Here is a 14388-nt window from a genome sequence, read left to right as displayed (position 1 = left end):
CACCAGGTTCATAGTGGGGAGAAGGTTTAACGGTGATGGACTGTAGACCTAGGCAGATTCTATTACACCAGGTTCACAGGGGGGAGAAGGTTTAACGGTGATATACTGTAAATTCAGATATATACCGTGACACCAGGTTCACAGTGGGGAGAAGGTTTAACGGTGATGGACGGTAGACTGAGGCAGATTCTATTACACCAGGTTCACAGGGGGGAGAAAGTTTAACAGTGATGTACGATAGACTGAGGCAGAAACTTTGAGACAGGATTCACATTCGTGAGAAGGTTTAACATTGATGTACGATTAACAGTGTCAGATACTTTGACATCAGGTTCATATTGGGGAGAAGGTTTAACGGTGATGTACAGTAGAGAGAGGCAGATACTGTTACACCAGGCTCATTGATTTGTTCATTTATCGTAATTATAAACATTAACTTCCAAACATTCCATAAACTTCAATTCTAATCAGATTTTGTTCATTTAAATAGGTCACCACTAAAAGCCCAAATCGTTTGGTCTCTTAAGTAGACTGCACAAAATGAAATTCTTTACCTGGGTTTGGTTCAACAGCACTTCAGTCTGCTTCATTATTTTTTCAGCCCCTCGTTTTGTGCTTAATGCTTTGCCCACCCGATTCACCAAATGGGCATCCAACTCTGTCTTCTCAGCTTGACCCAACGTCTCCTCTGTAAACTTAAGCAAACCAAGGAGACCAAAGTTAAAATTTTCACATTGGCATTTTCAAACACAAAAATGACGCTGTGAGTTGCAATTTCACATCAAAATCCCACTTGCTAAACTTGCAAGCAACTGAATTGCATCCAACAGCTGGAAAATTGCAAGAGAACTGCTTGGTTAAAGCAAAAATTCCACCCAGTCACCCCATTAAAGGCCTCCAAGTTAACAACAGATAGCAACCTGAAAGTTAAATACAAAGATCTGTATCAGGAATATTAACAGGCTTTAAAAAAAAAATCATTTCCACTATTGAAAGAAAACTCCTCAGGGAACACCAGGCTCTTGTTGAACAATTCCTGTTGTATTCCTCAAAATGGTTTGAATCTTGATTTCAAGCAGAGTCATTTGGTGAGATTGTTGGTCCAGAACAAACCCTGCCCACACACTCCCTTAAATACCTGCAAAGTCGTGGCTCAGCTCTGCTCCATGCTAAAGCTATCAAGCTTTTCTGAAGAGATAACAGACTTCAGATGCTGGTACGTTGAATCACAAAAACATTAATTCTTCCCTGAACAACACACCTCTATCTGAAAACCAACAAGAACCTTCCCGTGTGGTAAATATCAACAAGACATAATATCATGTAACCGTACACGTCTTTGACTGTACTAGTTGGAGTACAGAAGGATAAGGGGGACCTCAGAGGCATTTAAAATGCTGGAAGGCCTGGACAGAGTACATATGGCAAAGATGTTTCCATTGGTAGGGGATTCTAGGACAGGAGAGCATAATTTCTGGATAAAAGGGTGTCAATTTAAAATAAATGTGGAAAAATTGATTTTGTCAATGGGTCGTGAAACCCATGTGAGGTCATTGGATGTATTTAAGGCAGAGATTAAGAGGTATTTGATATGTCAAAGAATTAAGGGTAACGGGGAGAGAGCTGGGCAGTGGGACTGAGTGGAAGAATGGTGGAACAGACTCAACGGGCCTACTTCTGCTCCTATATGTTGTGATCTATATCCTGCTGGAGACCTAGACAACCCTCCTCTTGCATTCCATTCTTAGAAAACAGTCTGCATTGTGGTTTTATGTCACATGAACCCATTTCCGATTGAATCCCATGTTACAAATAACCCAATGGAAATTCTGCATTGAGAGGACTGCAGCTTCCTCATTTTAAAAATTGTTATGGAGCAGCTCAAATGAGATTTCTTGCTTCTTTATTTGAAAGGGTTAAAATAGAATCAAATAAAATAGGAGAGGGAAAAGCAGAAGAATTTATGTACAACTGGGAATCAAAATTAATGGTTGGTGATAAAGATACACAATTGTTGAAACATTTGATTAATATATGGAATAAAATAAATGATGTAATTTGTGTAAGTGGATGTACATCTCCCAGAATTGCTTTGATTCAAAATCCTCATTTCTTTTTCAAAGGATCATCAATTTCTGGATAGCGGGTTTCGTAAGGGAATTATAAATGTTGAAGATTGTTATGAAAGGGGTCAATTAATGTCATTTGAGCAACTGAGAAATAAATATCGTATACTCATCGCAAGTTTTTTTGCTATTTCCAACTTAGAGCATATTTGAAGGATAAGTTAGGACCAACCATGTTGTACTGAAATAGAAATTCTTTATAAGAGGAATTGTTAAAAAAAAATATTTGATGATGTCATCTTTATTACAAGTAGGAACTTTTAAATGAGGAGTTCATAAGTTGAGACAAAGGTGGGAAATGGATCTGAATAATTTAATTGATTGGCAAATATGGGGACATCCGTATAAGGATCTCAATGCAAGACATAAATTAGTTCAGTATAATTGTTTTTACATCAGTCATGTCAGCAGATGTCAGCAAGGATTTTATCTGAAAGCTGCACCTCGAGTCAGGTGATTCAGGCTATTGGATTTGAAAAGCTCCTCAGGAAGCTGATTTCCAATAGAGATCACATGATCCAGGGGAGTTGCATTAATTCACTTCAACTCAGCAGTCTGGAACTATTGACCAGAGTTCCACACTGCAGCAGTGAGGAAGGAATTCACAACTAGTTTTTTTTCCACAGTTACTTCTTTCACCAGTGAAATTGAATAGAATAAAATCAGAATTATCAGATCAATGTTTTAGGTGTGGTGAAGATGTTGCAACTTTCTTGCATTCAACTTATCTTTGTCCTAATGCAAGATCTTTTTGGGGAGAATTACAACATTAATGGAACAAGTTATAGGAGATATTTTTACGCAGAATCTGACCTTATTTTTATTCGGAAATATTGAAGGAACAAGGTTCATCAGTGATGTACGATATACTGTGGCAGATACTGTAACACTGGGTTCACAGCAATGAGAAAGGTTAACAGTGATGTACAATAAACAACAGCAGATGCTGTGGCATCAAGTCAACAATGGGGAAAAGGTTTAATGGTGATGTACGATATAATATGGCAAATACAGTGTCACTGGATTAACAGTTGAGAGATAGATCAACGGTGATGTACGGTAGACTGAGCCAGATACTGTGATACCAGTTACACAGTGGGGAGAAAGTTTAACAGTGATATACAGTAGACAGAGGCAGGTACTGTGACACCGAGTTCACAGTAGTGAGAAGGTTTAAGAGTGATGTACAATAAACTGTGGCAGATACTGTGACAACAGGTTCACAGTGAGGAAGAAGTTTAACGATGATTCACGTCACACTGTTGCATATTCAGTGACACTGTGTTCACAGTGTGGAGAACGTTTAATGGTGATGTACGGTAGACTGGGACAGAAACTGTGACACTGGGTTCAGAGCAGTTAAAAGGTTTAACAGTGATGTATATACAGGATCACAGTGAGGTGTAGGTATAATGGGGATAGAAACATAGAAACATAGAAGATAGGAGCAGGAGTAGGTCATTCGACCCTTCGAGCCTGCTCCGCCATTCAACGAGATCATGGCTGATCTTAAAGTTCTGTACCCCGTCCCCGCTTTCTCTCCGTAACCTTTAATACCCTTATACTGAAGAAATATATCTAATTCCCTCTTAAATATATTTCATGAACCTGCCTCTACTGCCCTCTGTGGCAATGAATACCACAGATTCACCACCATCTGGGTAAAGAAATTCCTCCTCATCTCGGTCCTAAATGGTTTGCCTATTATCCTCAAACCATGGCCCCGGGTTCTGGATTTTCCCATCCTTGGAAACATCCCATCTGCATCCATTCTGTCCAGTCCTGCCAGAATTTTATATGTCTCTATGAGATCCCCTCTCAATCTTCTAAACTCCAGCGAGTACAATCTCAATTTGCTCAATCTTTCCTCATAAGTCATTCCTGCCATTCCAGGAATCAGCCTGGTGAATCGCCTCTGCACTCCCTCCATTGCAAGAACATCCTTCCTTAGATAAGGTGACCAAAACTGCACACATTACTCCAGGTGGGGTATCACCAAGGCCCTGTACAGCTGCAGTAAGGTATCCTTGTTCCTGTACTCAAACCCTCTTTATATGAAGGCCACATACCATTTGCCTTTTTAACCGCCTGCTGTACCTGCATGCTCGCCTTCAGAGACTGGTGTACAAGTACCCCTAGGTCTCTCTGCACATCCCCATCTCTTAATCTATTGCCATTCAAATAGTAATCTGTCCTCCGGTTTGTATTACCAAAGTGGATAACCTCACATTTATCCACATTATAGTGCATTTGCCATGTATCTGCCCAGTCCCTCAATTTATCCAAATCACACTGGAGCTTCCTGACCCCCTCTTCCGTGCACACAACCCCTCCTAGCTTAGTGTCATCTGCAAATTTGGAGATATTAAAACCAATCCCCTCATCCAGATCATTAATGTAAATTGTGAACAGCTGGGGTCCCAGTACAGATCCCTGTGGCACCCCACTGGTCACCGCCTGCCACTCAGAAAACAAGCCATTTATCCCAACTCTCTGTCTTCTACCTGCCAGCCAGTTCTCAATCCACATCAATACTTTGCCCCCAATCCCATGAGCCTTGATTTTGGAAGCCAGTCGTTTATGCGGGACCTTATTGAAGGCCTTTTGGAAGTCCAGGTACACCACATCCACTGGCTCTCCCCCATCTATTTTACCTGTCACCATCTCAAAGAATTCCAATAGATTTGTCAAACACGATTTACCTTTTGTAAATCCATGTTGACTCTGTCCGATCCCTTCTCTGCTAGTCATATGCTCCGCTATTACCTCCTTAATAATGGATTCCATAATTTTGCTCACTACTGAAGTAAGGCTCTACGGCCTATAATTCCCTGCTTTTTCTCTACCCCCCTTTTTAAATAGTGGGGTAACATTAGCTACCCTCCAATCCATGGGTACTGATCCTGAGTCTATTGAGTTCTGGAAAATAATTCTTAAAGCATCTGCTATCTGAATGGCCACTTCCTTAAGTACCCTAGGATGTAGATTTTCCGGCCCTTGGGATTTATCTGCCTTCAATCCCATCAATTTCCCCAAGACCATGTCCTTAGAGATACTGATTTCTTTCAGTTCCTCCCTTGCATTAGTCTCTATGTTTCCCAACATCCTTGGGAGGTTATTTGTATCCTCTCTTTTGAAAACAGAATGATTTCTAGAATTGATTATTTTTTAATTTCAGCACATTTGCAGGATAGGGTTACATCTGTGGATTATAAGGCAAGACTGGTTTCGGACCATTGATTATTATTATTAGAATATCAGAGTTGACAGGATGTTCAGAGAGCTCCAAGATGGAGATTCAATACTATGTTACTGCAAAAAACGGAATTTATTAGTTATTTAAAACAACAAATTGAGGTTTTTATTAGTAATAATACTAATTCTGTTTCTAGTCAATTTGTTTTATGGGATGCAATGAAAGCTTTTTTACGAGGTCAAATTATTAGTTATGCTTCTAAAGTAAAGAAAGAGAGAATTAAAGAGATTGAAGATTTAGAGAAAAAGATAACTGTTACTGAAAAAGAATTTCAAAAAAAATGCTACTGAAACGCAAAAGAATCAGTTAACTAATTTAAAATTTAAATATAATGAATTACAAACTTATCGGTTTGAATGTTTAATGAACCGAACTAAACATAAATTTTATGAATGGGGTGAGAAATCTTATAAAGTTTTGTCATGGCAGTTAAAAAAGGAACAATTATGTAGAATTATACCAGTAATTAGAAAGAAATCGGGTATTAATTTTAGTCAAAAGGAAATTAATGAGGAATTTTGTAATTTTTATTAAAAATTATGTACTTCAGAATGTAAAGATGTAACTGAGGATGCTATAGATTCTTTTTTGAAAAATATTAAATTGCCACAATTGAATCAAGAAGATAGACAGGAGTTAGATAAATCCTTTACAGAAAAGGAAATAGAAACGGCCATAAGAGATATGCCAAATGGAAAGGCACCTGGTGAAGATGGGTTTTCTATAGAGTTTAATAAAACTTTTTATGCTGATATATTTCCTATATATAAGGATGTTTCACAACAAATTTATGACACTTTTCGATTACCCAAGTCTTGTTCCAATGCAATAATTACAGTTATACCAAAAAAAGATAAAGTTCCTTTACAGGTTTCTTCTTAGTTTTGCCAGGGTGGGGTCCATACAGGAGCCTGATAACAGCAGGGAACCCGTGGAAGGGGATGGAGGGCATTCGATTGTGCACCAGCAGGACACTGCTGAGGGTACGGATTCCCTCGGGCTCTCGAGGGTAGAAGGCGCTGGTTATTCCAATGGTTTAGGTGAGGCAGGGTCCAAATTAGAGCTGGCGCAGGTCATCAAGGGTCGACATAACAGGTGCCTGGAACTGTCATGAGGATACTAAGGGCTGGTAGGGGTAGGTAAGGAGGGGGTAGTTGTGTTCCGACGAGGGATTGCTGAGTGAGAGGCCACATGGATGGGACTTTGAGACAAGGGGCCTCTGACTGTCCAGGGATGGGGCCTGTAATTAGACCCGCAGACATCCAGCACACAGCATCTTTGACCCACTACCATCAGGAAGGAGATATGGAGGAACAAAATCAGGCTGACAGGCAGGGAAATAATTTATTCCCACAGGCCGTGAGATTGACAAAGCAATGCGAGTTGAATGGGTCCGTGGAATGAAAAGGTTGAGAGGGATATGGACTGTTTGCAAGCAGCTTGGCCATCAGAAAAGATGGGCTAAAAGGACTGTTTCGGAGTTGTCTATCTGGACCAGTCTTTTGAATTGAATATTTAAAAAATTCATGACAGGCTGGACTATCATTTTAGATGGTGATTTTAGATTGACACATGCAGCCCGGAAACAGGCCTTTTCAGCCTATGAGCCACAACCACTCAATTACACCAATGACCTACAACCCCTGGTACATTTTAAATGGTGGAAGGACCAGGAGCAACTGGTGGAAATGCACGCAGACACAGGAAGAATGTAGAACTCCCCAGAGACAGTGTCAAATTTGAACCCGGCTTGCTGCCCCCTTAACAGCGTTGTTCTAACCGCGACGCTAACCTTGCCACACTCAATGATTCCCAGGATTCTTCCTCCTACTTTCCATGAGCTGTGATTGCTACCAAATCCAGGGCCCTTGTTTCCCTGAGGCTCTGACCCCTCCCCAGTGACTCTGTCCCCAATGCCTCTAATTGGCCGGATGATCATCACTCTCTTTCCTGGCTCTCACCCAAACTTTTTCACCCCAATTCCACCACCTACAACTCCCTTGTCATGTTCCACCCATTTACCCATAGGACCAAGTGTAACGAGGTGGGGGCAGGTCCAGGCTGTAGTCACATAGCTTGTCGAAGGACAAGTGAGAGCAGGAGTCCTGAGGCAAGAGGTGGAGAGCAGTGTGTACTGTGGCAGCCAGCTGTACAGGGGCACAGTCTCCAGGGTGTGGGGAGAGAGAGAGGACTCGCTCAGATGGGACAGATGTCCCAGTGCAAAGGTTTAGGGAACTCCCCAGCTCGGTGAAGGACTGGGATGCTGCCACTGGCAAGGAGATTGGACCTCTGCCCTCTCCATATCTCCACCGTCTTGGGGTCCTAGGAGTAGCACAGGTTCTAAGGCCTGTCGGTGGGGGAAGGGGAGGTGCAGGAACTGGGGTGAGGCAGTTCTGATGCGTGATCGATTTGAGATGGGCCAAGTGAGAGTATCGGTTCAGTGGGAGGACAGACATGATGGGGAATGGGCCTTTGGGACAGGCCCAGGGGAGGGCTGGGGCTTCAGGATGAGTCTTGTGGGGAGGCGGGGGCTTTGGGGACCAGCCAGTGAAGGACAATGGCTTTGGGAATGGACCTGGCGGGGGTCAGGGGCTTTGGGGGAGGGAAAAGTGGGGAATAGGGTTTGTGGGAGGACCTGTTGGACAAAAGAATTAGTGACAGACCGAGTTGGGAATGGTATTGTGGACGGACTCAGAGGGAGATTGGATTTTGTTTGGACCCGGTGGTGATGCGATTGGTAACGGATCCAATGGGGGATGGTATTGGGGACTGATCCGGCGGTGGACGGTATTGGGGTTGGACCCAGTGGGGGAAGAGATTAGGGATGGATGCAGCGGGGGAATGGATTGGGGATGGACTTGTCGGGTGACGGGATTTTGGATGGACCCAGCGAGGACAGGATTGGGGATGGACCCGGCAGGGAACGGTATTTGGGACAGATCCGGCAGGGGACGGTATTGGGGTTGGACCCAGTGCAGACGTGATTGTGGATGGTCCCGGCGAGGGATAATATTGAGGATCGACCTGGTGGAGAGTTTTGGAGATGGACCCGGTGGGGAATGGACCCGGCAGGGGACTGCATTGACTCCGTCTTCAATGCCTGACACAATCTTTACCGGATGATCACAGCCGGCTGATCACCGCTCTCTTTCCCAGGTTTCACCCAAACTTTCTTACCCCAATTCCATGACCTACAACCCCCTCGTCATGTCCCACCCACTTACCCACAGGGCCAAGGGTAATGAGGAGGGGGAAGCTCCTGGCTGTAGTCACACAGCTCATTGAAGGACAAGTGGGAGCAGGAGTCCTGGGACAAGAGTTGAAGGGCAGTGTGTACTGTAGCAGCCAACTGAATTGGGCCACATTCTCCAGGGTGGGGGGAGAGAGAGGCCTGGCTCAGATGGGTCAATTGACCCAGTGCCAAGGGTCAGGGGATTCCCCAATTTGGTGAAGGTATGGAATGCTGCCACCAGGAAGGAGATGGATCACTGCCCTCCCCACATCTCCACTGTCTGGGTGTCCCAGGAGCAGCTCTGATTCCAAGGCCTGTGGGTGGGGAAGGGGGAGGTTCAAGAACTGGGGTGGGGTAGTTGTGATGGGTGATCGATTGGAGAGGGTCCCAGTGAGGGAACCGGTCTGGTGGGAGGACAGACCTGATGGCGATGGGCCTTTGGTTGCAGATCAATTGGGGTGGGGGTGCGGGGACGGGCTGGGCATGTTGAGGGACAGTGGCTTGTTTAAGGTCTTGGTGGGAGACAGGAGCTCTGGGGACAGTCCAAGCAATGGGCGGAGCATTGGGGACAGGCCCAGTGGGGGACAGAGGCTTTGGGGACGGGACTGGTGGGGGATAGGGACTTTATTGACAGGATCGGGGGTGAACAGGGTTTTGGGGACGATCTCAGCAGGGGAGGGGTTTGGGGATGGGCCTGGTGGGAGATGGGGGCTTTGGGGATGGGCCTGGTGGGTGACAGGGGACAGTATTGAGGATGGACCCAGAGGACGGAGACCACCCCTGGATCTCCAGTTCACCATCGGGTCACTCATCTTGGCCCACGGACCTGCTTTGATCTGCGGGAACCTGAATTCGATGCAGTTGAGGTTCATCTCCCAGATATGCTCCTCGGCTGAGAAACCACCTTCACCTCTGGCTCGGGGTGGGGGCAGCAGGAGGGTGACAAGGGGAGGGGATACAGTGTATGCCTACCAGGTCAGGGACATAGGATGAGCCCAAGAACTGGGGTGGTGGTGAAGGCTGAAACCTTCGGGGCATTTAAGAGTCTCTGAGTCACATGGATGAAAGAAGAATGGAGGGTTATGAGGGAGGAAGGGGTTAGTTATTTTTATTTTGGTTGGAATACATCGGTCGGCACAACATCGAGGGCCGAAATGCTTGTACTGTGCTCTCGTGTTCTACGTTAAACCTGTCAGTCTTTCAGCAAGCGGAGATGTTGGGGAGGGAACGCTGCCAACTGGCACATTCCAGGCTGCAGGAGTACATGCTGAGGGATGGATGGAGGCTTGGCACAGCCAAAACGAAGGCACTATGGGGATGGATCATAACCCTCTCATTACCGGGCATTGAGAGGCTGAGACCAAGGGGAACTCCTCCAACAGCAGAGGGGAGCTGTAACCACACGGTATCAAAGTGGTGGCAATGAAGGTAAACAGAGACGTATGCAGCAATATGTAGTGAAGGGAATATCTGGATACAACAGGAGGAGGAGAAAAGACTTGGAACAGCCTTCCTCTTTGGAAATAATTTGTGAATAAAGTCAATTTCGCTGAGTGGTGGGGGGTGGGTGGTGGTAGTGGGATGAGAAAAGCCCTACTCAGTCAACTTTACTTCATGAGATACTTTCTCCGATCCAGGAAATCTCTTCTGCACCCACTCCAAAGTACAACCTCAAATTTATTACCCTTGGATAGCACAAGTACGACCTGATAAAACAGAGTTCTTGGGGTAAACACACGCAAACACAAAACCAAGCCCTCACACAACAGACAAATAATACATGTGGAGCATGTCCAGAAAAATAACTCACTATTGTTGAATATATAGCAGAGTGGAGGAGTATTTGTATGAGCAGCTCATCAATTGTTCCACGTTCTCCCTGTTTGGAGGAAGCAGCTGTTCCTGGGCCTCGTGGTACCGGCTCTAAAATTCCTGGATCTCTTTCCCAACAGGAATAGCTGGATGATGCTGTTGGCCGGGTGAAGGGGTCCTCGATGATTTTGTCAATGATCGTAGTGGATCACATTGATATTTGGGGTGGTGGGGGGGTGGGCGGCAGGAGGGTGTCCCCAGTGTTGCTCTAGGCCTCTTTAGGTCCAGTGGAATGTCTTCTGATCATTTAAAAAAAATATTTGTAAATCCACAAAGAATTCACACAATTAATAATAATACAAATCAAATATAAATACATGTTAAAAGAAAGAATAAAGAAATCCCCCCCCCCATAAACCACCCCATCCCCCCTCTATCCCCATGCCAAAAGAAAAAAGAAGAAAAATGAGGACAAGGGACCCCCCAAACAGGAGCGCCGATTACTTTAATGTTCCTTTTCATAAACTGAGGCCTTAAGGAGAAAGGGAATGTCAAAGTTTCATTTAAATATTCACACCCACCCTTTGTAAATATGGGCTCCATATTCTTCCACAATATATGGTTGTTGCGGCTCACTAACCGGGATGCAAACCAGTACACAAGATGGCTGACGAACGCAGTGACTGAGCAGATCCCACGAGAACCAACAACCTTCGTCCCAGGTGACATCCTGCACGGCGGGAAGCAATGAGCATTGGTGGGAACACCCACCAATCCGAGGCTGGCTCTGCCGTCTCAAAAGACCTGTCCTCAGCAGTGGGAGAGTATATAAGCAGAGCTGCCAGTTCAACAAACCAGTCTTTGACTTCGACTTCTTGGGTGTGTATCGTTCATTCCACACTTCACGGTAAGTGTGCTGGATATTGTTGCGAAGCAAGAGACTTTAACCATCGACCACCTCAAGCCAGCAAATTGGTCTCCACTCAGCCCCCATGACGCAGATATAGGCGATCAAAAGCAGCGAACAGCGCTCCAATCACTGGTTCTGGGGAGGTGGGGGATCATGCTAACTGGGATCCCCCCTGTGCACAAGATGACTGACGAACCTGATGACCACGCAGAGTCAACAGGGACCAACAACTTTCGACCCAGGGGACAACCCGCACAACAGTAATCAACAAGGACAGGAATACTGACTAATTGGAGGCCGGCGCTGATATGACATAATTCCAGTCGACAGCAGCAGGGAGAGAATAGAAGTAGAGCTGCCAGTGTAATAAAGGAGTCTTTAACTTTGATTTCTTGAGTGTGTGTCCTTCTTTCCACCCTTCACAGTAGCGCGCACACTCCAATTTCACATCGAATGGTCTTGCTCATCTTACATCGGGAGTCATGTGTCCAGTTTCCTTATCTGAAGAATGAGAAGTGCACAAAAATTATCAGATTTGTTTCTGGGATGTTTTAACCGGGTGATAGGAGGAACGTTTGAATATGGATCTCTTTCTCATTGGAAAAAAAGAAGATGGCCTTACAACATTATGAGGGGACACAGCAGCACGGATCGAGAGAGGATAATGCAAAGGAGCTGAACACCACGTGTCACAATTTCCCAATAACTGATCAGCTGCTTGGACTTTAAGAAATGTCTTTAATGAAAATGTAATATCCTTGGAATTCTCTACCCTGTTGAAGGTTCATTTAAAATTGGGATCCATGGACATGTGATGAGTTTACTGTCATACACATTCGTAGAGGGATCAGATGCATCGAACTGAGATGCAGATACTTTGAAAAAAGTAACAGACATTAAATTGGAAGCAGTAATTAATTTGAAGGAAAGATTGAGAATAAATAGTCTCCCTTGTATTTCTTCAGATCAGAGGAATCCTGGAGCCAGGACAAAGTGATCTTATGAAATCTAAGGTTTTGATTGTTGTTGGGGTAGTTGTAAATGGATGGGCTGAAGGGGCTCCTGCTCCTTCGACTGCCTGTTTTCTGTCTTGCGAAGCTGATTGGGTGCACCTGTGTGTTCGCTCGCTCACTGATTGGTTGCTTCAGTTGCGCCAGCCAATGGGATGATTCGGAGGGGCTGCTATCTGATTGGACGCTGAAGTCGGGTTGGATTGATGGGCAGGTTCGCGGGTTGATTGGCTCGTGCAGTGGGGAGGCGGGACGTTGGCGGCGTCGTCGTCTGCTCGGGATCCATCGCGTCTCCGCGGGCGCTAAAGAGAAGTTGGCGACGGCGCCGGGATCATCCTCAGCCGCGCGGTCCAGGGAAAACGGGCAACCAGCAGCCCGCTGGGCCCCACCTGGGAGTGGCCGGTACCGGCCAGCTGTTTGAGTGGAGCCGAGGCGTCGGTGCGAGGCCTGATGGCGCCGACAGGGCGAGGCCGGAGTCCGCGAGGTAACTTGCAGAGGGAGGGGGCGGGGGCAGGAGCTTGGCAAGTCTGGTTGGCGCATGCGTGGTGAGTTCGCGCATGTGCGGCTGATTTGCATGTGCCGACGGGGCAACTCAGCGAACCGTTTGCGCAAGCGCATGCGCACAGAAATTAAGATGGTTGCCCCCAGCCGATGGACCCCGAAGCGTTGAGTCGATCCGCACATTTTGGGTCTTTCGTGTCCTGTGTCTCTGTTCTCGTTTGTCAAATCATTTGATTTTAAAAATAGGCTCTAAGACTTCAGGGCTCCTCGCACGGGGTCAAAACCCCGACTTGCGACCATTGTGGAATCTGATGATCATTTGGACTCCACTACGGTCGCAGGTCGGGGAGGACCTGTCGGGGTCATTGGGTCGCTAAGGAAAGGATGAAAAACCAATCTATTTTTCTTTGCTTCCCAATGCTCATAGAATGTGTCTGATTCCATCCGTTTTTCCTGTTGTAGCATCACATTCTTCATCAAGTTAGATGTTATTTTTTTTAAGTTGTGTCACTTGAACAATAATGCTCCAATCCTTCTGATCCTGACGTACCATGTGTCTAAAATGTAATGTTTCTCAGTTACTTGTCCGAATGACTTGAAAAATATAGGGTCTTTGGTGTTAATAATACAGAGTCAAGATTTCACCAATCCTTTTGAATTTATGATCTCTGGGATTTCTGGTCATGTTTTCTGTTTAGTTTGGTGTATCTTGCAGGCCTGTTTGGTTGCAGCAATAAGAAGTTATCGATTTGTAGCGTCCGCTGCAGCAGTGCTACCAAATAAAGAGACGTCCACACAAGGTGAGTGTAAAACAAAGACTGGCTTTACCGTTTTAAATTCCCTACGTCTGCTCGCTGGCCCGGCCACTTCTGGTGATGTACCCCTGACTTCCAGCAGTGACGTTGTTGCATCATTCTCTGGCCGGCTGGCAGCTACGCAGAAGTGAAGGGCTCCTAAGCCCATACATGGTGCTGGGCATGGGGTCCTTCTCGGTAGTGAAGGGGAGTGCGTGCCATCTTGGACTGTCCAAGTGTTGCAGTGATTTGGCTTTTTTTCCTCGCCCCGTCACTTGGTACACTACAATCTCAATGTTTTAAAGGGGGAAATTCTTTCAATGTTTCATTCACCTTTATTACAGAATTCTTCCTTGATTATCTGTGTAACATTGAATGTTAGGGTTTTCATGAACAGGGATCATGATTTTACTCATAAGTTGGTGAGCAAATTGATGGGACATTTTTTACTAATGCCCCATGGGAATCAAAATAAAAATGAAGTTATATAATTAGGAAGGTTTGTTGACTCTTTTTTTTAAGCAGGATGTCAGAATGATTTTCATCTTGCTTGCTTAATTAAAATGTGATTTGTCAGTTCTTAATGGCAACTGCCATATTGGCATTGCAAGGAGAGATGGGAAATGGGTCAGGTCCTTGTTGGTCCCAGTAATGCAACGTAGAAAGATGTCATGGGACTGAATGTGGTTTAGGGAGGGAGAGGGCATTAATTTTTAGGAAATGTATGTGGCCAGCCACCTATCAATA

General features: G+C 45.3%; 1 long non-coding RNA gene across 1 annotated transcript; it reads right to left on the bottom strand.

Annotated features, from left to right (window-relative positions):
* Window positions 1-567: 567 nt before the first annotated feature.
* LOC138746364 (uncharacterized) lies at window positions 568-11993 on the bottom strand. The gene is made up of 3 exons (XR_011346904.1): window positions 11008-11993; window positions 10425-10725; window positions 568-695 (listed from the first exon to the last, which is right to left on the bottom strand). It is a non-coding gene; the product is annotated as an uncharacterized lncRNA (long non-coding RNA).
* Window positions 11994-14388: the final 2395 nt, after the last annotated feature.

Source organism: Narcine bancroftii, chromosome 11, assembly GCF_036971445.1.
Source record: "Narcine bancroftii isolate sNarBan1 chromosome 11, sNarBan1.hap1, whole genome shotgun sequence".
Classification (NCBI taxonomy): Eukaryota; Metazoa; Chordata; class Chondrichthyes; order Torpediniformes; family Narcinidae; genus Narcine; species Narcine bancroftii.
This window is presented reverse-complemented; position numbering and strand designations above follow the sequence as displayed.